The sequence below is a fragment of the Gobius niger genome (assembly GCF_951799975.1).
Source record: "Gobius niger genome assembly, chromosome: 9".
NCBI classification, from domain to species: domain Eukaryota; kingdom Metazoa; phylum Chordata; class Actinopteri; order Gobiiformes; family Gobiidae; genus Gobius; species Gobius niger.
In genome coordinates, this window is record NC_136860.1 from 16,299,898 (window position 1) to 16,315,176 (window position 15,279).

Sequence of the window (15,279 nt, forward strand, 5' to 3'; positions counted from 1 at the left end):
AATGAAATGAATTGCAGTAGTGGCTCGAAACCCACCGGCATAGCAAGAGATGGTGGCATTGTTGCACCTTGGGAACGGGCGGGCTGGACATTTTCCACACGGAACATCTCTGCTCTTCACACAACAAACAGGGATGGTGTTAGCGCGACAGTTGCGTATGATAACAGGTACAATACAGTGCACTAACCTCCTTTGTAAGGTAAAGGCTCAAGCCATGTTCCACACCTCCATGCAACAAGGTATTTAGACTATGCAGTGACACTTTTTATGCCAATTTTGAGAAGATGTTTGAGCCTAAATGTAGCCAATATTTTACTATATCCTACATTACTGCGGAGACTCCAACTTGAACCTGAAGTCGGAGCTCCAATCTCACTTAATTAATGCATCAATGCTATCACCACGTCTTCAAATCAGCTACACTTGTCGTTATGCTTGGTTTAAACTGGGGGTTCAGGGAGGTGTTGCAATGTGAGAGATCTGAAGTGAGAGAAGACTTACTCGTCGGGCATGACTCTGCGTCTGCACGTGCCTTTTAGCCCTAATGCCCTCTGACAGCTAATTGACAGCCGTCGCCTCTGGAGCCTGTAGCACTCTATCGAACTGCTACGGACAACTCTTTCAATACAATGCACACAGTCTTTCATTCTCAGAAAACAAACAGCGTGGGGGCAGTGTTTTTACTCAACAAGTCGTCTCCATTACACCGGAGCTCCTGCTGGCCAGCATGAATGAAAGCCAGGAAAAGTGCAGGTGACATTTGGGGAAGTGTTCATTTTTGGGGCGAAATGTAATAGCAGTACCATGCTGCTTCTTTCTCTCTCTCTCTCTCTCTCTCTCTCCCCCAAAGACAGCCCAATTAATGTTGTTCAAGCAGTGGGCGACTATAGCAAAACACAAAAGTCACACGGCAGAGTTAGTCTTTATTTTACATCGCACATAATTGGAGTTGCAATGGCGCACATACAATATCAAGTACGTCCACTGGGTCTTGAGATATTTTACTCACTTTGTCATGTGTGTGGTCATTCTTTCTTGGACACTTTTTCCCGAGTTCTTCTCCTCGGTGTCGCTCTCTCTGGGGTCTGCAGCTGCGGTTCGATGACAGCCATGTCAAAACACATCAGCCATCGTCCACAGTACAGCGGGTCTCAGTGCCATCCCGCTCCGCGCCACCTGCATGGCCCTGGAAATGGAAATATTACATCTCTCGTGGGAATGCACCTCACCTCAAATCCGCTCGGCACACGGCAATAAATGATGGAACAGAATAGACCGATGTTGTGCACACTCCATGACAAAACCTGAAAAAGCAAATTCTTAGTTAGGCGAATGCTAAACACATATACTGTGCTGTAAATGAATGACGGTCACATTAAAACACATTTTATACCTCTGTTGGAGACATGCATCAAGGACCTGGCAATACACTTACTCATTCCTCAGTCATGCACCTTACACAAGTTTGGGGCCTATTGTGTACCTTCGAGGGATTGAAGTGCCAAATAACAAGTGAATCTCATCTTCAAAACATACAAATAATAGACATGGTTTTGGCTATCTGTTTCCTGTATTACCACAGCAGCAGCTTGGTTCGCATTGCCGGCCGTAAGTCAGACCTGTTTCAAGTGCATGTTGGTCTCCGCCAGGGCTGCCCTTTGTCACCGGTTCTGTTCATTATCTTTATGGACAGAATGAAGGTTTGGGAACTTTCATCAAATCTGGACCTTCAGCATACTCTGGGGTGGTTTGCAACCGATTGTGAAGCGGCTGGGATGCGGATCAGTACCTCCAGATCCGAGGCCTTGGTTCTCCACTGGAAAAAGATGGCTTCCCCTGTCCAGGTCGGTGCAAGTCCTTGCCTATAGTGGAGGAGTTCAAGTATCTCAGGGTCTTGTTCACGAGTGAGGGACAGATGGAGTGTGAGATCGACAGACGGATCGGTGCAACGTTGGCAGTGATGCGGTCGCTGTATCGGACTGTCGTGGTGAAGAGGGAGCTGAGTCTGGGCAAAGCTCTCGATTTACCGATCGATCTACGTTCCCACCCTCAGCTATGCTCATAAGATTGAGTAGTGACCGAAAGGATGAGATCGCGGATACAAGCGGCCCAAATGATCTTCCTTTGCAGGGTTGCTGGGCGCACCCTTCGAGATCGGGTGAGTAGCTCAGTTTCCCGGAAGGCGCTTGGAGTAGAGTCACTGCTCCTTCACGTCAAAAGGAGCCAGCTGAGATGACTCGGGCATCTGTTCCTGATGCCTCCTGGTCGCCTCCCTCGGGAAGTACTCCAGGCATGTCCTACTGGGAGGAGTCCTTGTTGAAGGCAGAACATGCTGGCGGGACTATGTCTCCGAGCTGGCCTGGTGTCGGGGTCCCCCCAGAACAGCTGGAGGAGGTGTGTGTGGATCGGGGAGTCTGGGCATCTCTGCTCAGACTGCTGCCTCCATGATGGATGGATGGATGGATGGATGGATGGATGGATGGATGGATGGATGGATGGATGGGTTGTAGCTATCTGCCATTTATGCTTTAAATGTGGACACTTGGGCTACATGGTGGCCATACCGCCTTTGCTCTGCCCAATCCCGTCAGACCTTGGAAGCTAAGCAGGGAAGGGCCTGGTCAGTACTTGGATGGGAGACCGTTTAGTAACACCAGGAAGCCTAGCGAATGGAGTGAGTGAGTGAGTGGTTGGTGGTGGTCGGAGGGGCCGATGGCGCAGACTGGTTGCCTCGCTTCCGTCAGTCTACCCCAGGGCAGCTGTGGCTACAATAGTAGCTTACCACCACAAGTATGGAGTGAATGAATAATGCAATGTAAAGCGTCTTTGAGTGTCCAAAAAAGATAAGATAAGATGATACTTCATTGATCTCACAGATGGAGAAAAGCGCTATATAAAACCGATGCATTATTATTATTATTATTACAGGAGGTGTCAGCTATTCATATCATTAATTATTCTATCCAGATTCTCTCTATATGACGTGGAGACGTTTGTAGAATATTTATACATTGTGTAGGTAAGTACTGTATACCACAACTTAGAGACAGGAAAATACTGGTATGGCAAATATGATTAATTTGGCCATCGACCAAAAGCTTGTATTGTTTTTGAGACAGTGTAGACCAGATTAGCAGGTAAACCAAGTCTTGTTAGCTGCTCTTCTACAGATCAATAGTGACTATGGAAGCATTTGAATAACACAAGTCTATAAAAGGACTCAAGGTTAATTACAGTGCATTTTCCCCAACGACAAAGATTACAGCAGTCCATTTAGTACGGATGCCTCTTATATCTTATTCAACAGAAAACATCTGAATAAGGCTGGCTCATCAAGTGCATTAGTCATATAAGCGAAGCAAACATAACACATTACTTTACTCTCATCATTGATGTAAATACAAGCTTTGTAAATACAAAAAAGGACAAAGTGTGTCCGTAAATTCTTAGTATACATAGTGTGAATGAATGTTGGTTGTTTGTGATGCAAATAGTTCAAATAAAGTGATCAAAAATAGTCTTTCATAATTTTCATAATTATAATGCAATGAATAGCTGCGGGTTGTACAGTCCTTGCTCCTCAAATGTGGAGTGTGACATGATGCATGTGTATGACATGTGCCACTTCACATTAGTCTCTGGAGGTTAGCTGTGGTCTTTGGCAGGTCCAACCACCATGACAGAAGGCTTCTGACACTTCGGAGATTCACGCTGTTGTATCCAGGACATCATACAAATTCCCTTTTAATGCAGCCCATTTTTCCATATATTGATGATATTCACCAAATTCAAGACACAAAATAGGAAGGAAACAATCTGCAGGCCGTCTGGAATGATGTCATCAATTTCAGACCTGGTCTTTCCAATACACAGCAAGCTACAAGTTATAGTTCAAAGTCTTATTCTGGCCATGTCATCTCATCTGACCTTTTGTTCCTTGTTCCGGGCAGGGAGTAATAGGCATTTGTAATTGGCATTGCATCCTTAATAAAATCCTGTTATGGAAATGAGCGGTGTTAGAAGACTTCAGAATGGGCTCCCAGATAAAAAGAAATCTAAAAAAGTATGAAACTGCCAGTCAAAACCATAAAGTCCATGAGGATTTCAGTCAATATTTTTTATATTTTTTACACAGTGTTACATTTGGATGTCTTCAAATGACTGCTCAATCATATGGTGGCTTCATGATCTATTTTGGATATTTTCACCAATATTTTTATGTTAATATCACCAGTTTGTCTCCATGGACATAATGAGCCAAATACGAGATTAAATGTCCTCCTCCAGATGGTTTACTTTGATAAACCACTGCAAAATAGCATTGTTGGTGTCTGATCATTCACCAAATAATAATCCAAAAATAAACCAAGCCTTTCATGACACAAAAGAACATTTAAATAATATGAATGCATAACGAAAAAATGCCTATTCTTCAAAAAAAAAAAAAAATCAATCAATAACATCATGTGAGTAAAAAGCACATTATGGCGCTTGCCCTCACACTCAAGCAAGCATCAATAATACACTATTGATATTGTACAGTAAGACATGCATTATTACAATCAGTAACAGCCTGTGTCGTCTATGCTTTCATGTGGGATGAAGTCTGTGGTGTGTCAGTGCGTCCACGTGCTGAGGACAGAGGGTTTCAGAAGATGATAATGACTTCCCTTTGGATCAAATCAAGAGCAGATAATGCAGGAGGAACCTATGGCGCTCCGGGTGATGGGACCGTCTAAAGCAGCTCTCCGAGACAGCAGTGGAATCACTTCACCAAGAATACACGGGAGTAGGTCTGGAGTCAGCCTTTAATGGAGGACGAGATGGCGTAGTAATAATACCTGCATGCCATTAAAGAGCTTTTGCCGGCGCCTGACTTGCATACACAACAAAGACGGGCCTAATAGTGCACTATATAAAAACTGGTTTCCTCATGCTACTTGCACATTAATCAATCAATCAATGGTTTTGTAGAGCCCAATATCACAACGGAAGCTGCCTCACAGGACTGTAAAAACATTAAAGCAATGAAACAAAACAGTAAACACGGCAATGTAAAGTTCAGGTAAATGAAGTATCCAGACAAACTAGACTCTCCGACACAATGAGGAAAAACTCAAAAACCCAGAGGGAGAAAACAGAAAACCTCAGGGAGAACCACAGAAGGAGAGATCCACTCCCGTGGATGGACAGGCTATAGACCCAGGGTCGATGGGAGTCCCTCAGCAGACGGGTCGAGACCGCAGAACGTCCAGTCCTTGTTGGAGCTTCAGTTCTTCATGTCCACTCCCTGTAGGCGGGGTTCCTCTGTTCCTCCATGGACAAGGCTGAAGACCGCAACACCAACGACCCATCAGCTGAAACAGGGGCACTCCCAAGGGACAGTGGGACAGCGGACACCATGTGAATAGTAATGAACAGACTTCAAACAAAAGAAACATTGTATCATAATTCAGACAATCCCTCGTGTCGCTGAGCTTTGAGAGCGGAGGACTCTGGTTGGCTGATATCAAACAATAGCATCGTGGAGACCGATCAGATCCACACCCTTCATGGCCTCAAATGTGAGGAGCAGGATTTTAAATTTGATTCTAAACTCAACACAAAGCCAGTGGCGAGACTTAAGCACAGGAGTGATGTCAACAAGCAAATATCCTACATAGCTTATATGAAAAAACAGAAACATGTACAAATCTACACTCATTCTCGTCAATCTCTCACTTACATTGATAGAAAACCAACACTTGCACTTCAGCTTTTTTTCGGATTTCTGGTGCTCTTGATCAATCTGTTCAATGTGCTCCCTATTTTTGCGAGTTCAGTTCCCTTAAATCTAAAAAAAAATGAAAAACCACTGGAAAAGGCACTGGTACGAGAATAGACGACATAATCAAAAGTCCGTAATCTCCACTTATCTTCACACAAAACAATCAGGGGCAAAGCCAATGGGGAGCGCCTCTTTCGCCATTAGTCATAGCACAGCTGTTCCAACCAATCCTTTTGATCGTACGTCAGCTGATTTCTCCCACTCATAGAAGGCCATTATCATATTGTCTGAGTGTGTTGTTTGGATGAAGAGACATTACGTCAACTGGGCTAAAAGAAGAGGTCATATTTATTAGAGTTTGCTTCCCGATAATGCTGTATTTTAAAGCAGATTTTACAACAGACGCAGCAAAGTGTGTGTGAGGCACAGCTTTTGTCTGAGTTTTTTTTTGGGGGGTCGCGCTTGTGTTTTTAATGGGATGTTGTATAGACCTGTCAGCGCCGGCACCGAGGAGGTCCCAAGATGGTGGAACACAGTCTGCAGTTACAAGAAACTGACACGACATGAAGCAATGATGGAAAAAGTAGAAGAGAAGTTGCAGAAAAAAACTACAGGTAAGGTTTCTTGCAAGTTCTCCAAAGTGGATATTTCATGGACAATTAGGGCACAAAGACATTGTTTTTGGCGCCTCAGCATTAATATTTTACGCTTTATGATTTGGAGAAAAAATGTCTATATTTTCAAAAGACAGGGTGAACAGAGAAACGGGGCTGATTTCGAATTGGCATGTTGTTTCTTCTGGAAGCATCCGTGGAAAATAACAATGTGAAAACAATCTTTGAGTCTCTGGCGTGCATGCTAGTAAATCCACGTTGCCTGGATGAACACACTTTGAGTGCAGGACATCTACGGAGATGGATTATGGGCTTTAAAAATGTGCTTTGTGTTCATCTATGATTTAAAGGATCTGTATTATGCTATTTTAGCCATTTCAAAGTAAAGTACAAGCATTTAATTCAATTTTTTGTGATAAATATAAGTATTTTCTGGAGGTATTTTTCCAACCCAGAAGACAAAACGTTTGGATTCAGTTAACTCCGCCCCCTTTCTCCGCTCATACAACTTTGCCGTGGTAGTAATATAAATACACAGCAAAAAGTGAAGTTATTTCATGATGCAGATATAAGGAGTTGACATCTGCAACACAGCTTCTTAAATGGCTAACACACGTTTTGATTGACTCACCGCTCTGTCCTGTGTTTACAATATGGGACTCGTGTTGGTTATAAAAGTTAATCCACTTTCTGGCGAATCGCGGAGAGAAATTCCAACTTCTGGCGAGTGGCCTCTTCTTTTGGAAGGTTGAAAAAAGTCTGTCCTCTCGTAGCCAAACGCGTTTTTCTCTGACATTATCGTTAGGTAAGAAAAAAGAACAGGTGTGTCCAGAGTAGGTTAGAAAGAGCTCCTTTACAGCTTTCGGAGCAAACATGACATCTGTTCAAAGATGGGGGGGGGGTTGTTAAATGATATGATATTGGCCCTTTAACAAAATACAGGTAATACAGATCGGAGAACTTTTGCAGCTGAAGAAGAAACGGTAAGTGAATGGAGTTACTGAAAACGTGAAAGACATGAAATGTATGTTTTTGACAAGGGAACACCATAGTAATATAGTTTTAAGCTCAAAACTGTTGATTTTGGGTGATATGTCCTCATAAGATACTGTATCTCAAACTCCCAATTCTCCACGTACTGTACAATTGGTGACATAAATGTACTGTTTTCTGTTGACAAGCAGAGGTGCATGTTGCAGAGTGGGTATCTACGTAACAAGATAGTTAATCCAAGGACCTTAGCCGCTGATGGTATGGGCCTCAGGCAAAAGTAACCTGAAATGATCATGTGGTAATTTAAAAATGAAATCCTCTGCAATAATCCTACATACTGCAAGGACAATCAATACGATCACATTTAGTGGACCAAATTGCTAATTTTAATCATTTACTATGTTTCTCTTCATTAAAACAGTTTGAATAAGTTGCTGCACAGTGCATGAATAATTTACCAGAAGAGGCTATGGAGTTTAGTGCCTCCAACCACTAACCATCACGCTCATTAGGGAGCGCACGGCTCCCAAAACTGCATTCTGTTTGCTTATTAATAAAATGTGCTGCTGAGGCTTAAGCTAATATGTAGACATAGTTAAATGCCCATGACTAATATATGAATAAAGCAAACTTAGTTTAGCCTCTTAACCCCCACCTTAACCGAGTGCGTTTTCTCCAATTGGGTATTACCCAGAGGAAAGCTTCCGGACTGGTGGAAAGCCTCATTTGAAAGCTAAGACCCACAAAACTGATCAAAACTTTTTGATGCTTTTTTAATTGTGTTATTGTTGCTTTTCCGTTGCATTTTGGTCACCTTTTTGTCACGTTTTTGTCGCGTATTCAGCACCTTTTTTTACACTTTTTTGTCCCTTTTTCTCATATTTGGTCATAACACTCCATTTATTTTCTTGCTCTCAGACAAACATGATTTATGAATGATAGACAATAATGTACAGTGCCCAAATCCACTTCCAGTCACACGCTTGAATCACCACAAATAGGTTGTAAAGGAAACCATAGGTCTATAAATTGGCACAGCTCACTCCACGCACACTGTGTACCCGTCAGTGAGGGCTCAGTGGCAGATGTGACAGAACAGAGCACAGTGGGTCCACACAGCCCGACGGTGCCAGCAGTGGTTGCTATGGGCAACAGGGTATGCAATCACGTAGGTCTTTATAAACCCCAGCACTTCCTCAACAGAGATTATTAGAGAAGCTTCAAGACTGGTTTAAAGTGATATTGAGCACTCTGTGTTTTGACAAGTCTTTTTCCACTCAGCTGACTTTGTGCGGTCCGCGCTTTCTGTCAGCACAGATATGTTTCAAATGATACACACTGCTTCTTTTTATTCTGCGGTGTCAGTGCAGAAAGTCTGTGTAATGGAGAGCACTTGATAGAAATGTTTACTAGAAAAAATCAAGTTAGTCCTTTTCTTGCAATTTTTAAATTTACAATCTCAGCAACAAATAAGGCAAATTGAAATTACCTTGAGAAACGATGGACCTATCCACTAAACAACATCAGTGCTCTGTGCATTCTGGAAGTGATGCTGAGCACGCAACTGTGTTCAAATTAGCTCCTCACTCAAAGATTAACTCACAAAATCAACATGACTTTGGCAAACAAGCACAATGGTTAGTGCAAGGGGATTTGCAGGTTCAATTCCCAGACCGTGTGGGCCGTTCTTTGTGGAGTTTGCAGATTTTCCCCGTATCGTAATGGTGTCCCAAACTATGCACAGCAACATTTAAACCTCCAGCTTGGTGATTCTGACCATGTTGAGGACTGTGCTGTAGTTGCACACAGCTCCTTAAACAGAAGGGCACACAGGAAAATAACTCTTTAGTGTAGAAAAAAGGACAAATGAAAGAAAGAAAGAAGAAAAGATTATGGAAAGAAAGACCAATATAAAGTGAGTTGTATTTGATATTAACGATTGGCTGCTTGCATCAACATTTTTTTGTTTGAAATGTTGTAATCTGTAAAGCACTTCGTGATACCTTTCGGTATGAAAAGCGCTTTATAAATAAAGTTTGATTGATTGATTGAACATATTTACAAAGTTAAATGTTTTTTTAATGGGTATTTGCTTCTTTTTTAGTTTTTGCTGATTGAAGATGTTTTATCTTTAGTTCAACACAAACTCACAGCTCCAGGCGTTTGCAAATATGATACACTTCCAGCCATCAATAACACTTATGATCGTCAATTCTGTTTTTGTTTTTTTTCCACCTTAATTTACCACAGAAACACTTGTATATCCCAGATATTAGATGACAGCCATTAAAACTGCATTAGGTTATCCAAACAATTAGGCATCTTCATGCTGATTCATATCACTCATGGCAACACAAGACTAATGACCGTCTGCAATGCAATGTTCCTGTCGCCTCCCATCGCTATCTGCACAGAGCAAAGCGGGGATACAATGTTCAGACGCCTATAATTGTCACCGGCTAATGAGTGAGTGTCCAATTTAGCGCGGTTATTTTAAAAGACAAAAGCAATCAGGCAATGATTTGAATGGAGCTTGGACTAAATTGGAGGCTTGAGTTGCTCAAGTTTCATTTATTAAAACAGGAATACAGAGACGGGTCCAGCTGAATCAAAATTTGAGAATTAGTCCATAAAGTTATACAGTGCATGTTGTCTGTTGACAACATGCAATCAAAAACATGCAAACTTTTTAATAATAATAATATTATACAGCAAAGACGCTTTACAGATCAAATAAAACAAAACATAAGCCGAAGTATTGTTATAGGTTGCATGAGAGGGTGAGTTTTGAGCATTGTTTACCTGTTTATTTTCTTTTACATAATGCAAGTGTGTTGAACTTTAAAGCCACAACAGAGACAGAAACCTTTTTTTTTTACTGTCAACTTTTGTTAATCCTGTCATTTTCATGTTTTCTTCTAAAGTGCTTTTGTAATAATACAATTAGCAAATCTTTGGTCTGTTTTCTTATTTATTTGTATTGTGTTTATTTCATCCAGCATTACATTTTTAGCATAACGGTTGTACGTTTTGATCTGGACCTGAAACACTGCAGAGTTTGGATGCAAAGTCTCAGGTGCTGAGGGATGGAAGCCGCAAAGCACAGCTCCGAGCGGGATGCCAACAGGATCGCTGTGGTCCAAATGGGGACTCGGCGAGAGACGGCCTCACACCAACTGTTCCCCGCAGATAAGAGGGAGCTGATCGTTTGAGAGGCAGCTAATGGAATAAGTCAAGCACGGGTTTAACATGATATCTAATTAATGATCAGGGAGGACCAGATGGATCCACGTGCACAAGTGTCCAATTTGGATGAAGCACCGCACAGAGGAATGTGATAAGTCCCAGAGCCATTAACGGCGGGGGGTTCAGGGAGAATGCGGAGAGAATTGATCCACCTGAGCATTAGCCTCTTAAAATGTTGAATGAGTAACTACATTTCAGCAGAAGACCTGCCATAATGTTGGGATGTTATTCTCTTTACAGGACTTCATGTGCGGCAGGTCTTACACCCACTTCTCACTTTATTTTACTCCAACCAATTATAAAGTAATCCAGGGCCACAAACATTCAAATTTAACCTCCACTTTAAGGCAACATGCACCTGTTAAACAGACTGGACTGAGGTCTTGCTATAGGGCACCTCAGCAGTGGTGAAGGTAATAGAACAAGAATTTCAAACAGAGTGGCTCTTCTGGAAATGTAACTCTTAATGAGAATAGTGGCACCTCGGGCCTTGAAATGCAGGAAGCTGCTCGACAACTGGCTTAAAGAGGTTCTAGCTGCACTGGACCTGTGTCTTTGATAGTAACATTTGGTAAATGGTATCAACTTATATAATGCTTTTCTACTTTCATCAGGCCCAAAGCGCTTTAAAGGAGAGGAATCAGTCACCCATTCACACCCTCTTTTATACACCAATGTACGCAGACACTGGGGGCAAGGAGGGTGAAGTGTCTTTCCCAAGGACACCACGACAATGTGCATCTGCGGGAGCTGGGATTTAAACCCCTGACCTTCCGATCATGAGATGACCCGCTCTACCAACTGCGCCACTGTCGCCCCAAACTTGAATGTTTTAGACGGTCTTTTCTTCATCAGTGTGTCTGTGTGGGTAATGAACATTGAAAATAGGAAGGTACTAAAGCACTTTGGGCAGCATAACTTCTTCCCTATCTGAGTTTTCTTCCAAAAGTCACTTTCTTTTGATCAGAAAGTCTGTCGGTCTGGCTGATCAGGCTACAAAAACGGATATTACCACTGTAGAAACTGCACAAAATATCATTGTTGCCCATGGAAACAGTGCACAGCTTGCTTGGTCACTGGGGCAACACATGTCTGTGAAGCTATGGGGCCAGAAGAACCAGCCAACAAGTTATCTCCAGAAGGGTGACACTGGTCTAGACCAGCTCACACTGCCTTGATTTAAATATAAGGCCATAAAGAAAAGGAGAGGGAGAGACTGAAGTGTCTAATTCCTGTTGTCCATGTTGTTATGGGACTCACTGCCACGTGAAAGTCCTGACTATGTATTTTGATTATTTTACTCGCAAAAAACAATTACACAGACTCTTTATATGTCGTGTTTCTTATGAATAGAGCTGGTAAAACATGGTTTAATTTTAGTTCAAGCAGCCAACATTAAAGATCATCAGTTTAGCTAAGTGATCAACAACTTTAGGTTTGGCTGCTTCCGAAACGGGCAGATTGCTAAGAGCTCTTACGCCAAACCGGATGTGCGTCAGCGTCCGCCATGGCAAGTTGCCTCCGAATTGGTAAGTCAGTTAGGAAGTAGTTAGGAAAAGGAGCCTTGATGCTAACTATCATGGCCACTTTAGCATAGGGACCTCTGATGCTAACTAACCAGTGATTAGGAGCTATGTGCCATCCCACAAGCCACTGCGCCAAACCCCCCCACCCCCCTCGCCCCCACCCTCGAGTGATTCATGCGCAACCACTGTTGATTGACAGGAGCACATTTAATAATAAAAATAATAATAATTAAAAATTAAGATTCTGCACAAGCCAAACTTTATAAAAGTGATAAATCCATGTTGTCGTCCCCACAGCTCAGTCACATGTCAGTGTTAAAGAGGAAACTCAGTAAACGGATTAAATGCTTTTGTTTTCATTTAGTAGAAACTTAAGCCACATGGATCATTTGCTGCTGTAGTTTTATGAAACAGCTGTTGAAATAAAATAACACTAAAGGGAAATGTTTGGATCATGTGGATTTATTTTTCTCCTTAAATGTCTTTGTTTGGAATATGTTGTTGTTGGACACTGTACACTAGGGGGCGACATGCACTTTTGTTTGGCTTGCACTCCACCAATAACTTTAAAGAAGAAGAAAAGCAGCTGTTGGTGATGTCACTTCCCTTTCCCCTGTTTAAGGATGGACGGATTGTTCAAATGCTGCTGAAGGTCTAGTTCCCTAACTGCATAGAGGTCTAACAGTTGACCCCATGAAAGGTTAAGGAGTTAGTTGCTAGTGTTAGTGCTTAGAGGCTACAATTTGATGGTTTCGGATTGAGCCTTTGTCTCTGTATGGGTTGCCAGATATTGTCCTAAAATGTCATTTTTGTGTGTGTTTACAATGAAAGAGGGAGCTCATAGTTCTGAAATGTTGGTGTTGCCCCAGACTCATTGCTATTCTCTTACATCCCATATGTTCACAGATAAGAGTGTATAAGCACAATTCCAGGGTTCAAACTACAAGGGTTGTCAAACGAAGTCACTTTATAATGTGTCCGTCAATCACTCTCGTGTACGGTGTTACCACACTTCACCACTAACCCGGAGCGTTATGGAAGCATGGCTGCCGATCTGCGCCCACCGACCGTCACATAATCGCACACACTCATTCACTTCTCGCATCTTCTAATAAGACGACTGCTCTACCACCTGAGCCGCCGTCACCCCAATGACGTTGAAAATAGAGTGTTTATTTGAATTTGCACCTCAGCTTTAATTCAAATTCGATCCCAAAAATAGCTGAAACCGAAGTGACAGTATCTCATATCTCATAAGACACCAGAGGACCGTTGATTGTTAAAACGTGTCAGAAGTGACGAGGGAAAACGGCTCGCATCGCCACACCTGATGCTCTAACGGTTTTTCTCACTTTTCCACGAGCTTCTCTTGACTTTCAGATCACGGACTAAACCCTGATACACTCATTACCGATTGAGAGCAGGTGCTATGGCCAACACAAAGGCATAATGCTCTGTTAGTCACCACACCAGGGACGACAATGGCCCCGTCAGGCTCTTCAAGGGTCTCATGGGGGGCTTTCTAATGGAGAATTCAATATACGTCAAAAATGGAAGGGCAGGGAAGGATTCCATAAATAGGTTTAGGAAATAGGGTTTTGCTTCGGCTGAATTCAATTGAACTTCTGTGTTTTTTTTTTGGTAAGGTATGCATGTTTTGTTTGTGAGATTAGCATATGAAGCACTTGTTTCATAAGAGTAAACTTCCAATCTAAAGTTTGGTGGCATTCCCAATCGATTTCAGAGTTGGCTTAGACTATATAATGTACAATATATGGATATTGTGCATGTGCACTGCAGTAATGATGTGTGCAGAGGATTACAATGCAGAAAGTAGTAGTTGGGAATTATCACAACTCTATGCAAATATGATGGAGGATAAAAATATGAAAAAGATGTAAATGAAGCGATCTATTGTTTCAGATAACTCATAGAGAAGACGGTTAACAGTTTTGAACTGAGCAGCTGAACCCTGTGACACTGTGATCATTACTGGTCAGTAACTTTTTTGCTGTTGGTTTGTAACGTAATTATAGCTACAGCTTTTACTATGTCTCTTTTAAATTGTTGTTGAAGGAAATTTGTGCAGGCATTATATTTACCAATTAAAGAAGTCATAAAGGGTATGATACTCGGCCACGAGGTGGAGCTATTTCCCCAATCGGTCAAACTACATCAAGGCGAATACTGATGAACAATGAAAGTTGCCATTGCGGCTGCCAGTCATGTGACGGCAATCGTGGCCTATCAACCCACACGTTTGATACAGCGTGGCCCATACTGTACGTCCCATTGCAAGCCTTTGAAATGGCGGTCCCCATTCCCCGAATGTGACGCCACAATCTTTCAATCGAAAATGATCGTTCAGGTATCGCTATTGTGAAAAAAGTAACGATACCTAGCCCTAGTTAGAGTACTTGGTGTTGCATACTGTTCATAAGTTCATGTGAAGTACCAGATTACTTTATCCACTGTGTTGACATTAAAAGCTACAGAAATGTGAAAACCTGTTTACCCCTCTCATTATTTCAACATGCAGATGCAAAAATCTGACAAACAGGATAATTTCCTACAAACGCAATGTCTCACATTATCAAGCTGCATCATTTACACTCACTCACTGGAATTCTGGGTAAATAAACATTGCCGTAAACGACCGCACTCGCTCATGTCCTGAACACAGTGTACTGCAAACTGCTGGATGAATTATACAACAGACAGGCATGTATTGATTTATGTAAGTGAGAAAGTCACAGTCTGCTGCAAAGAGATAGCAGCTCTATTATCAGATGTTTAATAGGCCAGTCCTTTTTTCAAAGTAATCTTGTGAGAGTGTGCAGTCGCCCGGTTGTGCTCTAAAGCCTAGTTTGATCCTGAGATTAAATGTAACTTGCTTCGTGTGAGATAAGCCGCAAAAATCCTTCTGCAACAACATTCATCCCACGTTTGAGGAGTTAATGTTAATGTATGTGCCAGACTTCAGAAACTATGATGCAATCGTGGTTTAATCATGGAGTTATCACTATGGAGTGCACACTAAGAAGAAGCTTACAGTGAAATTTAAAAAAAAAATGTGTTGAAATAGTTGTCAGTATATGTATATTAAAGCAGTACGAAGTAACTTGTTTACCTT